The 13535-nt window shown below is 46.1% G+C and overlaps 1 non-coding gene across 1 annotated transcript; it reads left to right on the top strand.

The window, feature by feature from the left end:
- The first annotated feature begins 8031 nt into the window (after positions 1 to 8031).
- Positions 8032 to 8103, top strand: trnah-gug (transfer RNA histidin (anticodon GUG)). The gene has a single exon. It is a non-coding gene; the product is annotated as a tRNA-His (tRNA).
- The last annotated feature ends 5432 nt before the right edge of the window (positions 8104 to 13535 follow it).

Below are 13535 nucleotides of genomic sequence, written 5' to 3'. Positions count from 1 at the left end.
TGTCACCTCCACAAAAAATTCAATTAAGTCAGTCAGACAAAACCTTCGCTGAACAAATCCATGTTGACTGTCCTTGATTAATCCGTGCCTTTCCAAATGAAGGTTCATGCTGTCCCTCAGAATTGATTCCAATAATTTGCCCACCACCGAGGTTAGACTGACTGGTCTGTATTTACTGGGTCTGTCCTTTTCTCCATTTTTAAAGAACGGCCAACTTTAGCAGTCCTCCAATCCTCCGAAACCATGCCTGTAGCCAGGGACGATTGGAAAATGATGGTCAGAACCTCCCTTATTTCCTCCCTTGCTTCTTTCAACAGCCTGGGATACATTTCATCCGAGCCTGGCAATTTATCTACTTTCAAAGATGCTAAACCCCTTAATACTTCCTCTCTCATTATGTTTATCCCATCCAATATTTCACATTCCTCCTCCTGAACTACAATCTCTGCATCGTCCCCCTCTTTTGCGAAGACAGACGCAAATTATTCATTGAGAACCATTCCCACGTCTTCCACCTCCACGAATAGGTTATCTTTTTGGCCTCTAATAGGCCCTACTCTTTCCTTAGTTATCCTCTTGCTCTTTATGTATTTATAAAATATTTTGGGTTTTCCTTAATTTTACGTGCCAGTATTTTTTCATGCCCTCTCTTTGCTTTCCTAATTTCCTTTTTAATTTCACCAACATTTAATTATTTCTCACCATTTAAAACATATTCTGTTCTTTTATTCTTCCCATCAAAGTGAATAACCTCACATTTCCACACATTGTACTCCATCTGCCGCCTTCTTGCCCACTCACTTAACCTGTCTATATCCCTTTGCAGACACGTTGTGTCCTCCTCACAGTTTACTTTCCCATCTTGCTTTGTATCGTCAGCAAACTTGGACACATTGCACTCGGTCCCTTCATCCAAGTCGTTAATACAGATTGAAAATAGCTGACACCCAAAAACGGCCGGCATTGCTCTCTGTTCAGTCAAGAGGAACTTCCCTGCTTGGAAATTCGTCCCAGACTTGTTGAGGTGCAACACGTCCATCTTGTGCAGGTCTTTAATATTAATCAATACACAATGAGGCCCTGGGAAAGCGAATATCTCTCCACAGATGTTGCCTGATCTGTTGAGTGTTGCCAGTAGTTTCTGGGTTTATTTTCGAGCTTTCACTATAGCAGTTTTCCTGACAATCTGCAACTTGCCTCAAGGGCGCAGCTTCAAGAACAACTTTCTTGGGCTCTTCTCACACACAAGATCGCACTTTACTTTCCGACACACGCGCTTTAAAATCTGCCGTTTCCACACACAGCGTCCTGCGCCACGAGAATTTGAAAGACCTTTCGCTCATGGCCTGCAATCGCTCCTTTTTCATCACAGGCGCTCTTTACATTTGTCCTCTACTCGATTCAATCACAAATTTCAACAGAACTATTAAGATCAAGGCGGAACACTTCCGATCTCACTGCACCGCCCCAACTTGCCAAATGTGCACCTTTCAAACGCCATTCGCAGCTCTGCAGCGCTGCCCGTCACTCACGCAACTCAACTGCTGAGAGAAAAGAGCCAACAAGCATCAAAACAAAAACCAGTTCTTCAGTTACCATCCCCTGGATCACAAGATTCCACAAGTAAATTTCGTGAACATCCGGGTGGCTGTCTTTCCAGAGACCAGCCCTGCTTTCGTCGTGTTTGTCTGTCGAGCGGTCACGCAGATCGAAACGTATCGATTGGTTTCAAGGCACAAATGAACATTGGTGTGAATGGGACATGTGCCCAATAGAAACAGCGGACGGAGCAGAACAAACTTAAAGGCGTGAGATCGTGAAAGTGAATGTTGGAGTCGGCAATGGAGCAGGAAAGTGTCCATGAAATGGGAGGAGGAAAGTAAAGGCGGCCTATTGAGTGTGGAAGGAAGAAAAAGCTGGGAGAAGAGGCGGGTTTGAACTGTGGAACATCAAGTACAGGCATGTGAGAGTGCTGGGATTTGATGGAATATGAGATTTGCTTTCACGGATCAAAGATGACTGCATTCTATTAGCATGAGAGGCAGAAGACAAAAGGAGCAGCGCACACTGTGACGTGACTCAGATTCGAACCGAGGTTGCAGCAGCGCACAACACAGAGTACGAACCACTATCCGATCACGGCACCACATCCCACCTGTGCAAACGTTGTCTGTACTATTTACCTTTAACGTAGCAAAACGTCCCAAGGCGCTTCACAGGAGCGTTTTGAAACAAAATCTGACACCGAGCCACAGAAGGAGATATTAGAAGCAAAATACTGCAGATGCTGGAAATCTGAAATAAAACCAGAAAATGCTGCAAATAATCAACAAGTCAGGCAGTGTCTGTGGAGAGAGAAACAGAGTTAACGTTTCAGGTCGATGACCCTTCGTCAGAAATGGAAAAGGTTGAAGATTAAACAGTTTTTAAGCAAGTCCAGCGTCAGGAAAAGAGATGGGGGAGGAAGGGGAGGGGAGGAAAGAACAAAAGGGAAGGTCTCTGATAGGGTGGAGGGCAGGAGTGATTAAATAACAAAAGGGATGATGGTGCAAGGAGGGTGGTAATGGGACAAGTAAAGAAACAAAAGATGGGTCTCGAGGAGCTGTAAATGGCAAAATTTGAACCACAATCAGCACTTGCTGTCCGAAAAAATGTGATCAGTGTTTATGATCTGAAGTTATTGAAATCAATGTTGAGTTCAGAAGGTTGTAAAGAGCCTGATCGAAAGATGAGGTACTGTTTCTCGAGCTTATGTTGAGCTTCATTGGAACGGAGTAAGAGGCCGAGGACAGAGAGGTCAGAGTGGGAGTGGGACGGGGAATTAAAATGGCAAGCGACCGGAAGCTCAGGGTCACGCTTGTGGACTGAGCGGAGGTGTTCAGCAAAGCAATTACAAATAAATCACTGTTTCACCTGGAAGGAATGTTTGGGACCCTGGAAGGTGGGAAGGGAGGAGGTGAAAGGTCAGGTTTTTTATCTCCTGCACTCGCATGGGAAGGTACCGTGGGGAGCAGAGCGGGTGTTTGGGGTGATGGAAGAGTGGACCAGGGTGTTGTGGAGGGAGCGGTCCATTATGAAGGCTGAAAAGGGAGGGGAGGGGAAGATGTTTTTGGTGGTGGCATCGCGCTTGTACGTGGAGGAAATGGCGGAGGATCATACATTGAATGTGGAGGCTGGTGAGGTGGAAGCCAAGGACAATGGGGACCCTATCATGGTTCTGGGAGGGAGGGAGGGGAAGGGGTAAGGGCAGAAGTGGAGTCAATAGGACCGACACAGTCGAGGGCCCAGTCAACTGCAGTGGAGGGGAATCCTCGATTGAGGAAAAAGGAAGACATATCGGAAGCATTTGTGTGGATGGTGGCATCATCAGAACAGACACGACGGAGATGGAGAAACTGGGAGAACAGAATAGAGTCCTTACAGGAAGCGGGGTGGGATGAAGTGTAATCAAGGTAGCTGTTGGGGTCGGTGGCCTTATAACAGATATTGGTTGACAGACCATCCCCGGAAATGGAGATAGAGAAGTCGAGGAAGGGAATGGAAGGTTCAGAGATGGACCGTGTGAAGGCGAGGGGAGGGTGGAAATTGGAAGCGAACTTGATTGGGGCGAGAGCAGGAAGTGACATCGATGTACCAGAAAAAGAGGCGAGGGGAACAGAGTAGTACTGGAACAAAGAATCTTCCACGTATCCCCCAGAAAAAGTCAGGCATAGCTCGGACCCACATGAGTTCCCATAGTGACATCTTTCATTTGGAGAAAGTGAGTGGAGTCAAAGGAGAAGTTGTCCAAAGTAAGAACAAGTTCAGCCAGACGGAGGAGAGTGGTGGAGGATGGGGATAGGTTGGGCCTTCGTTCATGGAATAGGCGGAGGGCCCGCAGGCCGTCCTGTTGTGGGGGGTGGGGGTGGGGGGGGGGTGGTGGTGGAGGTGTAGACGGACTGGAAGTCCATGGTGAAAAGGAGATGGTTAGTGCCGGGGAACTGGAAATTGTTCAAGTGGCGCATGGAGTTGTAAGATTCGTGGATATAGGTCGGAATAGACTGGACGAGGGGAGAGAAAGTAGAGTCAAACTAGGAAGAAATAATTATCCGGGGGCACGAACAGGCTGAGACGATGGATCTCCTGGGTCAGTTCTGCATGTGGATCTTGGAAGGAGTTAGAAGCGGGGTTGGGGGACAATGAGGTGGAGGCCTTGTGGAGGAAGATCTCCAGAGGAGATAAGGTCATTGAAGGTCTGGGAAACTATGGCTTGATGTTCGGTGGTGGGATCACGCTCCAAGGGAAGGTAGGAGGAGGTACCGGAGAGTTGGCGTTCAGCTGCCGCTAGGGAGAGGTCTGTTCGCCTCACAACAACAAGAGCGCCGCCATTGTCAGCAGGTTTAATGACAATGTCAGGGTTGGACCTGAGAGAACGGAGTGCTGCGAGTTCAGATGGAGGGAGGTTAGAGTGAGTGAGGGGAGTAAAGAAATTGAGACGGCCGATGTCACGCTGGCAGTTCCCAATGGAAAGATCAAGAGAGGGTAAGAGGATAGAGGGAGGGGTCCAGGTTGAATGAGAAATCTGAAGATGGGAGACAGGGTCCGCTGTGCGGGGGGAAGACTCCTGGACAAAGAAATGGGCGCGGAGGTGAAGGCGACGGAAGAAGAGCTCAGCATCGTGTCGAGCTCGAAACCCATTGAGGTGGGGGCGTAAGGGGATGAAACTGAAGCCTTTGCTGAGGACTGAAGTTCGGGGTCAGAGAGGGGATGGTCAGAGGGAATGGTGAAAACACGACAAAGAGATTGGAGGGAGGGGTGGGGTCAGAGGAAAGTGAAGGGGAAGAAGGATCGGGAGGGGTGTTGGAATCTAAGAGATGTTGAAACTTGCGGTCCTTGACACCTGAAAGGAAGGAAAAAAGTTTTTTGTTGAAGCGCCGGATGAGGCGAAGGATGAAATGGAACTGCGGACCAGGACAGCTCTGAAGGAGAGAGATTCGGTGCTGCTGAAGAGAGAGTGTTTGATCAGGTTTATACTAAAACTCACTTTCACAGACACATCTCCTTCCTCAGCAACTGTGTCCGGCTCCGACTTATTCCACGTGGATTCCAACTTAAATTCCACCCTTCAAGTTTCGGATCCACCCATGATTCCAGATGGGACCAGTGATCATAATTCCATTAGTTTTAAGATAGCTATGGAGAAGGATAGGTCTGGCCCAAAAGTTAAAATTCTAAATTGGGGAAAGGCCAATTTTGATGGTATTAGACAGGAACTTTCAGAAGTTGATTGGGAGAGTCTGTTGGCAGGCAAAGGGACGTCTGGTAAGTGGGAGGCTTTCAAAAGTGTGTTAACCAGGGTTCAGGGTAAGCACATTCCTTATAAAGTGAAGGGCAAGGCTGGTAGAAGTAGGGAACCTTGGATGACTCGGGAGATTGAGGCACTCGTCAAAAAGAAGAAGGAGGCATATGACATGCATAGGCAGCTGGGATCAAGTGGATCCCTTGAAGAGTATAGAGATTGCCGGAGTAGAGTTAAGAGAGAAATCAGGAGGGCAAAAAGGGGATATGAGATTGCTTTGGCAGATCAGGCAAAGGTGAATCCAAAGAGTTTCTACAAATACATAAAGGGCAAAAGGGTAACTAGGGAGAGAGTAGGGCCTCTTAAGGATCAACAAGGTCATCTATGTGCGGAACCACAAGAGATGGGTGAGATCCTGAACGAATATTTCACATCGGTATTTACGGTTGAGAAAGGCATGGATGTTAGGGAACTTGGGGAAATAAATAGTGATGTCTTGAGGAGTGTACATATTACAGAGAGGGAGGTGCTGGAAGTCTTAACGCGCATCAAGGTAGATAAATCTCCGGGACCTGATGAAATGTATCCCAGGACGTTAAGGGAGGTGAGGGAGGAAATTGCGGGTCCCCTAGCAGAGATATTTGAATCATCCACCGCTACAGGTGAGGTGCCTGAAGATTGGAGGGTAGCAAATGTTGTGCCTTTGTTTAAGAAGGGCGGCAGGGAAAAGCCTGGGAACTACAGACCAGTGAGCCTGACATCTGTAGTGGGTAAGTTGTTAGAGGGTATTCTGAGGGACAGGATCTACAGGCATTTGGAGAGGCAGGGACTAATTAGGAACAGTCAGCATGGTTTTGTGAGAGGAAAATCATGTCTCACGAATTTGATTGAGTTTTTTGAAGGGGTAACCAAGAAGATAGATGAGGGCTGTGCAGTAGACGTGGTCTACATGGACTTCAGCAAAGCATTTGACAAGGTACCGCATGGTAGGTTGTTACATAAGGTTAAATCTCATGGGATCCAAGGTGAGGTAGCCAATTGGATACAAAATTGGCTTGACGACAGAAGACAGAGGGTGGTTGTCGAGGGTTGTTTTTCAAACTGGATGCCTGTGTCCAGCGGTGTGCCTCAGGGATCGGTGCTGGGTCCGCTGTTATTTGTTATTTATATTAATGATTTGGATGAGAATTTAGGAGGCATGGTTAGTAAGTTTGCAGATGACACCAAGATTGGTGGCATTGTGGACAGTGAAGAAGGTTATCTAGGATTGCAACAGGATCTTGATAAATTGGGCCAGTGGGCCGATGAATGGCAGATGGAGTTTAATTTAGATAAATGTGAGGTGATGCATTTTGGTAGATCGAATCGGGCCAGGACCTACTCCGTTAATGGTAGGGCGTTGGGGAGAGTTATAGAACAAAGAGATCTAGGAGTACAGATTCATAGCTCCTTGAAAGTGGAGTCACAGGTGGATAGGGTGGTGAAGAAGGCATTCAGCATGCTTGGTTTCATTGGTCAGAACATTGAATGCAGGAGTTGGGATGTCTTGTTGAAGTTGTACAGGGCATTGGTGAGGCCACACTTGGAGTACTGTGTACAGTTCTGGTCACCCTATTATAGAAAGGATATTATTAAACTAGAAAGAGTGCAGAAAAGATTTACTAGGATGCTACCGGGACTTGATGGTTTGACTTACAGGGAGAGGTTAGACAGACTGGGACTTTTTTCCCTGGAGAGTAGGAGGTTAAGGGGTGATCTTATAGAAGTCTATAAAATAATGAGGGGCATAGATAAGGTCGATAGTCAAAATCTTTTCCCAAAGGTAGGGGAGTCTATAACGAGGGGGCACAGATTTAAGGTGAGAGGGGAGAGATACAAAAGGATCCAGAGGGGCAATTTTTTCACTCAAAGGGTGGTGAGTGTCTGGAACGAGCTGCCAGAGGCAGTAGTAGAGGCGGGTACAATTTTGTCTTTTAAAAAGCATTTGGACAGTTACATGGGGAAGATGGGTATCGAGGGATATGGGCCAAGTGCAGGCAATTGGGACTAGCTTCGTGGTATAAACTGGGCGACATGGACATGTTGGGCCGAAGGGCCTGTTTCCATGTTGTAACTTCTATGATTCTATGATTCTATATCTCCATGATATTCAGCGTTCCTCCAACCACTGCTCCCGCCGCTTCCTGAGATCCACGCTCAACGCCACGCACCGCCACATGCTCACTCTCGACCTCTCTCTCCACGCATGGTTTTTATCCCATCCGCGCCATTATTGCATTTACCGTTTGATGTGTTGGTTCCTTCATTATATTCATCCAGAAGTCCTGGGTTTCAGTCCAATCCGAAGCCACGTGGATGAATTTTGCATTGCTCACTGAACTCTGCTCAAATCAGCAAAGTCCTGATTGGCGGCCGGAGGTGCTGCGAGTGTAAGATGTGAATAACGTGAAGTATCAATCAAAGTGCACAATTTCTGTTTAATCTTCAACCTTTTCCAGTTCTGATGACCGATCATCGACCTGAAACGTTAACTCTGTTTCTCTCTCCACAGATGCTGCCTGACTTGCTGATTATTTACAACATTTTCTGGGGTTTTTTTCAAATTTCCAGCATCGGCAGTATTTTGCTTCTAATATCTCCTTCAGTGTCAAATTTTGTTTGAAAACGTGACTGTGAAGCCCCTTGGGATCTTTTGCTACTTTCAAGGAGCTTTATAAATCCTACAGGTAGAGCAGTTCCAGTTGTGGTGTGGTGCCGTGATCGTATAGTGGTTAGTACTCTGCGTTGTGGCCGCAGCAACCTCGGTTCGAATCCGAGTCATGGCATAGTTTTTGTCTTCTGCCTCTCTTGCTCATCGAATGCAGTAATGTATCAATCTTTAATGCATGAAGTAAAACTCAATATTCCATCAAATCACAGCACTCTCACATGCCTGTACTTCATGTGCCGCAGTTCAAACCCGCCTGTTCTCCCAGCTTTTTCTTCCTTCCACAGTCAATAGGCCGCCATTACTTTCCTCCTTCCATTTCATGAACATTGCCGACTCTAACATTCACTTTCACGATCTTATGCCTTTAAGTTTGTTCTGCTCCGACCGCTGTTTCTATTGGGCACATGTCCCTTTCACACCAATGTTCATTTGTGCCTTGAAATCAGTCGACACATTTCGATCTGCGTGACCGCTCGACAGACAAACACGACGAAAGCAGGGCTGGTCTCTGGAAAGACAGCCGCCCGATTGTTCACGAAATTCACTTGGGTGATCTTATGATCCAGGGGATGGTAACTGAAGAACTGGTTTTTGTTTTGATGCTTGTTGGCTCTTTTCTCTAAACAGTTGAGTTGCGTGAGCGACGGGAAGCGCGACAGAGCTGCGACTGGCGGTTGAAAGGTGCACATTTGGCAAGTTGGGGCGGTGCAGTAAGATCGGAAGTGTTCCGCCTTGATCTTAATAGTTCTGTTGAAGCGTGAGATTGAAGCGAGTCGAGGATAAATGTAAAGAGCGCCTGTGGGGAAAAAGGAGCGAGTACAGGCCATGAGCAGAAGGTCTTTCAAATTCTCGTGGCGCAGGGCGCTGTTTGTGGAAACGGCAGATTTTAAAGCGCGTGTGTCGGAAAGTAAAGTGCGATCTTGTGTGTGAGAAGAGCACAAGAAAGTTGTTCTTGAAGCTGCGCCCTTGAGGCAAGTTGCAGGTTGTCAGGAAAACTGCGATAGTGAAAGCACAAAAATAAACCCTGAAACTGCTGGCAACACTCAGCAGGTCAGGTAGTATCTGTGGAGAGATACTCGCTTTCCCAGGGCCTCATTGTGCATTGATTAATATTAAACACCTGCACAAGATGGACGTGTTGCACCTCAACAAGGCTGGGACCAATTTCCAGGCAGGGAAGTTCCTCTTGACTGAACAGAGAGCAATGCCGGCCGTTTTTGGGCGTCAGCTATTTTCAATCTGTATTAACGACTTAGATGAAGGGACCGAGTGCAATGTGTCCAAGTTTGCTGACGATACAAAGATAGATAGGAAAGTAAGCTGTGAGGAGGACACAAAGTGTCTGCAAAGGGATATAGACAGGTTAAGTGAGTGGGCAAGAAGGTGGCAGATGGAGTATAATGTGTGGAAATGTGAGGTTATTCACTTTGATGGGAAGAATAGAAGAACAGAATATGTTTTAAATGGTGAGAAATCATTAAACGTTGGTGAAATTAAAAAGGAAAATAGGAAAGCAAAGAGAGGGCATGAAAAAATAGGCCTCTTGCGCATCCACGATTTTCATCGCTCCACCATTGGCGGCCGTGCCTTCAACCGACTGGGCCCAAAGCTCTGGATTTCCCTCCCTGAACCTCCCCGCCTCTCTACCTCTCTCTCCTCCCTTAAGACACTTAAAACCGACCTCACCTGTCCCAATATCTCCTTATGTGGCTCCGTGTCACATTTTGTTTGATAATCGCTCCTGTGAAGCGCCTTGGGACGTTTTACTCCGTTAAAGGCGCGATATAAATGCAAGTTGTTGTTGTTGTTGGGGTGGAGAAAGGGTTTTCTTTCTTTTTATGACTCTTTTCTATCTCTCTATTTCTTTCCTTTCTCGGATTCTGTTTTCCGGGTCTGTTTACTGACACACATTACAATCTGTGTCACTCGATGTCTAACAATGTGAGGCAATGTGTTTTATTCCCGCTGTGTTATCTCTCTGGCGGTTTGCTGATAAATGTTTAACTCGCGGCCTGTTCCCGTTAATGGTCACAATCAGTAACAGACAGACAGAGCGTGTCTGACCGCCCTGAGATGTGGAAAAGGCATCAGTTTAGGACAAATGCATCAAATCAAATGTTCATCGGGCACCGAGAGAGACAACAATCAGAGAGAAAGGCAGAAGGAAATAGAGAAATAAAAGCTAAATACAGACATCCTTGATGTCTCTCTATTCCATCCCCAACCGTTCAGTGTCGGGTAAAAATGTCAGTGCAAATAAATGTTCGAGAATCGGCCAAAAGAAGAAGAAACAAAATAACCCAAAACTGCTGAAACCCGGGATCGAACCAGGGCCCAATTGAGTTGTTTCAGCCCCACTGTAAACTGCACTTTGGGTCATTCTCTTGGAATAAAATATAACCCCGGGTGGAATTGCCCCTCCCGCTCATTCCTCACTTCGGGAGAATGAGACCGACCATCAAGGAGAGATTTTCTGAGACTGTCGGTGAATCTCATTTATATTAAACATTCCTTGAACTCTCTGCCGGGTGGATTCAGAGCTGGGGTTCGCCATGAACCAGCTTCCCCTCAATTCCCAGCTTTATCAGTGAATCGACCAACAAACGCTTGAGAGAGCTCAGGTTATATTAATAATAAAAACAGAAAATGCGGGAAACACTCAGCAGGTCAAGCAGCATCAGTGGAGAGAGAAACATCCTTTCAGGTCGATGACCTTTCATCAGAACTCTCTCCACAGATGCTGCCTGACCTGCTGAGTATTTCCAGCATTTTCTGTTTTTATTTCAGATTTCCAGCATCTGCAGTATTTTGCTTTTGTTTTACAGCTTGTATTAATGTTCTGCTGATGATATCTTAATATTATCTTATTTTTGGCCACTTTAATTAATTCACAGACAAATTCTTCCATCATCCCTTCTCCCACATCGCTTCTCTCTCTCATTCATTCTTTTCTCCTTTCAATCCAGAAGAGGGCGGGAATCAGAGCTCACCCCCCGAACCCTCCGCACACAGACCCCCGTCTACCACCCCGTGTGATCCAAGAGACAATTCAATACATTACACTCTGTATAAACACTGAAACCTGACACACCAGGGGAGATCGCACGGTGTTGCACACGGAGTGAAATAAACTGAAGTGTTTATAAAAAGTTACAGATCACAACACGTGTCTCTGTCTCTCTCCGCTATCCCGGCCTGTGCTGTGTTATTCTTTCTCACCCAATGTGTTACTGGTGATTTTGTGGAAGTGCATGACGGGATACTTGACCATATTAACTCTTTATTAACTCACATGATAGGATTAGCCACAAACACAAAGTAAGCACAATTGTGTGATTGCGTTTGAGCCATGGTATGTTGATAATTAAGCCTAGCACAGCCTGGCCTTCCTTAAGATAAGGACAGAATAGAATAATAATAGAGTTGATGAATGGCCATGATGCCTTGAGACTGGCTCCAGCCTTACTGATAACAAGGAACAGGAATGCAGAGAGAAAGAAAATAGCTGACATCTGCTCAGGCCGACGTGATGGCTGTGAATGTTCGGGGGCTGGCTCACCACTTGATTGACCAACTACCTGAGCCAATAAAGAATGTACGTGTACGCCCATATTCTGTAACAGGTGGGCGTTGCCTAATGAATTGTATAAACATGAGCTGTTTCATTGACTCCGCGAAGTTGCACCCTCAACCATTGTTTGAGGTGCACTTCCACTTGTATACAAGTTGGGGTTCAATAAAGTTTCTCCTTGTACTACTTGTTTGGGTGTTAATGCATTTGTATAGTGTTAAGTTTCGACAGTTTTCATCAACATCTTTGACTGTGGCAGCACAAGTTGGTGAAGCCGTTAAAACAGCATCCGGTTCCTTGGCTTAATAATAGAGAAATAGAGCACAAAAGCAAGGAAGTTATGTTAAACGTTTATAAATCATTGTTCAGGCCTCATCTGAAGTATTGTGTCCAATTCTGGGCACTATAATTTATTAAGGAGGTCAAGGTCTTGGAGAGGATGGAGAGGAGATTTCCCAGAATTATACCAGGGATGGGGTTTAGTTGTGTGGAGAGACTCGAGAACCTGGGATTGTTCTGCTTCGAGCAATGAAGGTTAAGGGTAGAAGTAATCCACGTGTTCAAAATTAAGAGGGGTTTTGATCGAGTAAATAAGGAGAAACTTCACCCACTGGCGGGAGGGTCGGCAACCAACGGACGCAGATTTAAGATAATTGGCAAAAGAACCAGAAGGGAAATAAGGAGATTTTTTTTTACACAGCGAATTTTTATGATCTGGAACGCACTGCCTTAAAGGATGGTGGAGCTCGATTCAATCGTAACTTTAAAAGGAGAATTGGATAAATACTTGAGTATCTCCCCACAGATACTACCTGACCTGCTGAGTGTTGCCAGCAGTTTCTGGGTTTATTTTTGTGCTTTCACTATCGCAGTTTTCCTGACAACCTGCAACTTGCCTCAAGGGCGCAGCTTCAAGCACAACTTTCTTGTGCTCTTCTCACACACAAGATCGCACTTTACTTTCCAACACACGCGCTTTAAAATCTGCCGTTTCCGGACACAGCGTCCTGCGCCACGAGAATTTGAAAGACCTTCCGCTCATGGCCTGTAATCGCTCCTTTTTCCCCACAGGCGCTCTTTACATTTATCCTCTACTCGATTCAATCGCATGTTTCAACAGAACTATTAAGATCAAGGCGGAACACTTCCGATCTTACTGCACCGCCCCAACTTGCCAAATGTGAACCTTTCAACCGCCATTCACAGCTCTGCAGCGCTGCCCGTCACTCACGCAACTCAACTGCTGAGAGAAAAGAGCCAACAAGCATCAAAACAAAAACCAGTTCTTCAGTTACCATCCCCTGGATCACAAGATTCCCCAAGTAAATTTCGTGAACAATCGGGCGGCTGTCTTTCCAGAGACCAGCCCTGCTTTCGTCGTGTTTGTATGTCGAGCGGTCACGCAGATCGAAATGTATCGACTGATTTCAAGGCACAAATGAACATTGGTGTGAATGGGACATGTGCCCAATAGAAACAGCGGTCGGAGCAGAACAAACTTAAAGGAGTGAGATCGTGAAAGTGAATGTTAGAGTCGGCAATGGAGCAGGAAAGTGTCCATGAAATGGAAGGAGGAAAGGAAAGGCGGCCTCTTGACTGTGGAAGGAAGAAAAAGCTGGGAGAAGAGGCGGGTTTGAACTGTGGAACATCAAGTACAGGCATGTGAGAGAGGTGGGATTTGACGGAATTGAAAGGTTTCACCAAAACATTTTCCTTTCATGTTCTAATGATTGATTTCTTGCTGCATCCTCTCAGCACATGTGGGAAAGGAAAAAATCGGTAAATGAAACTCTGTGGAGACTCGGATTCGCACCGATGTTACTGCGACCACAACGCAGAGTGTTAATCACAAAACGATCACGACGATGTACATCAGGTGTGGCAGTTGTGCCCCAACAACATTAATGGCACGCATGACACTGCTGAGAAAAGAAAGATTTTGGTGATGAGGGTAAAATAATTAACAGCTCAAATTA

Source organism: Heptranchias perlo, chromosome 35 (assembly GCF_035084215.1).
Source record: "Heptranchias perlo isolate sHepPer1 chromosome 35, sHepPer1.hap1, whole genome shotgun sequence".
Classification (NCBI taxonomy): domain Eukaryota; kingdom Metazoa; phylum Chordata; class Chondrichthyes; order Hexanchiformes; family Hexanchidae; genus Heptranchias; species Heptranchias perlo.
Note: the sequence above shows the minus strand (reverse complement) of the source record. Positions and strands in the feature narration are given on the sequence as shown.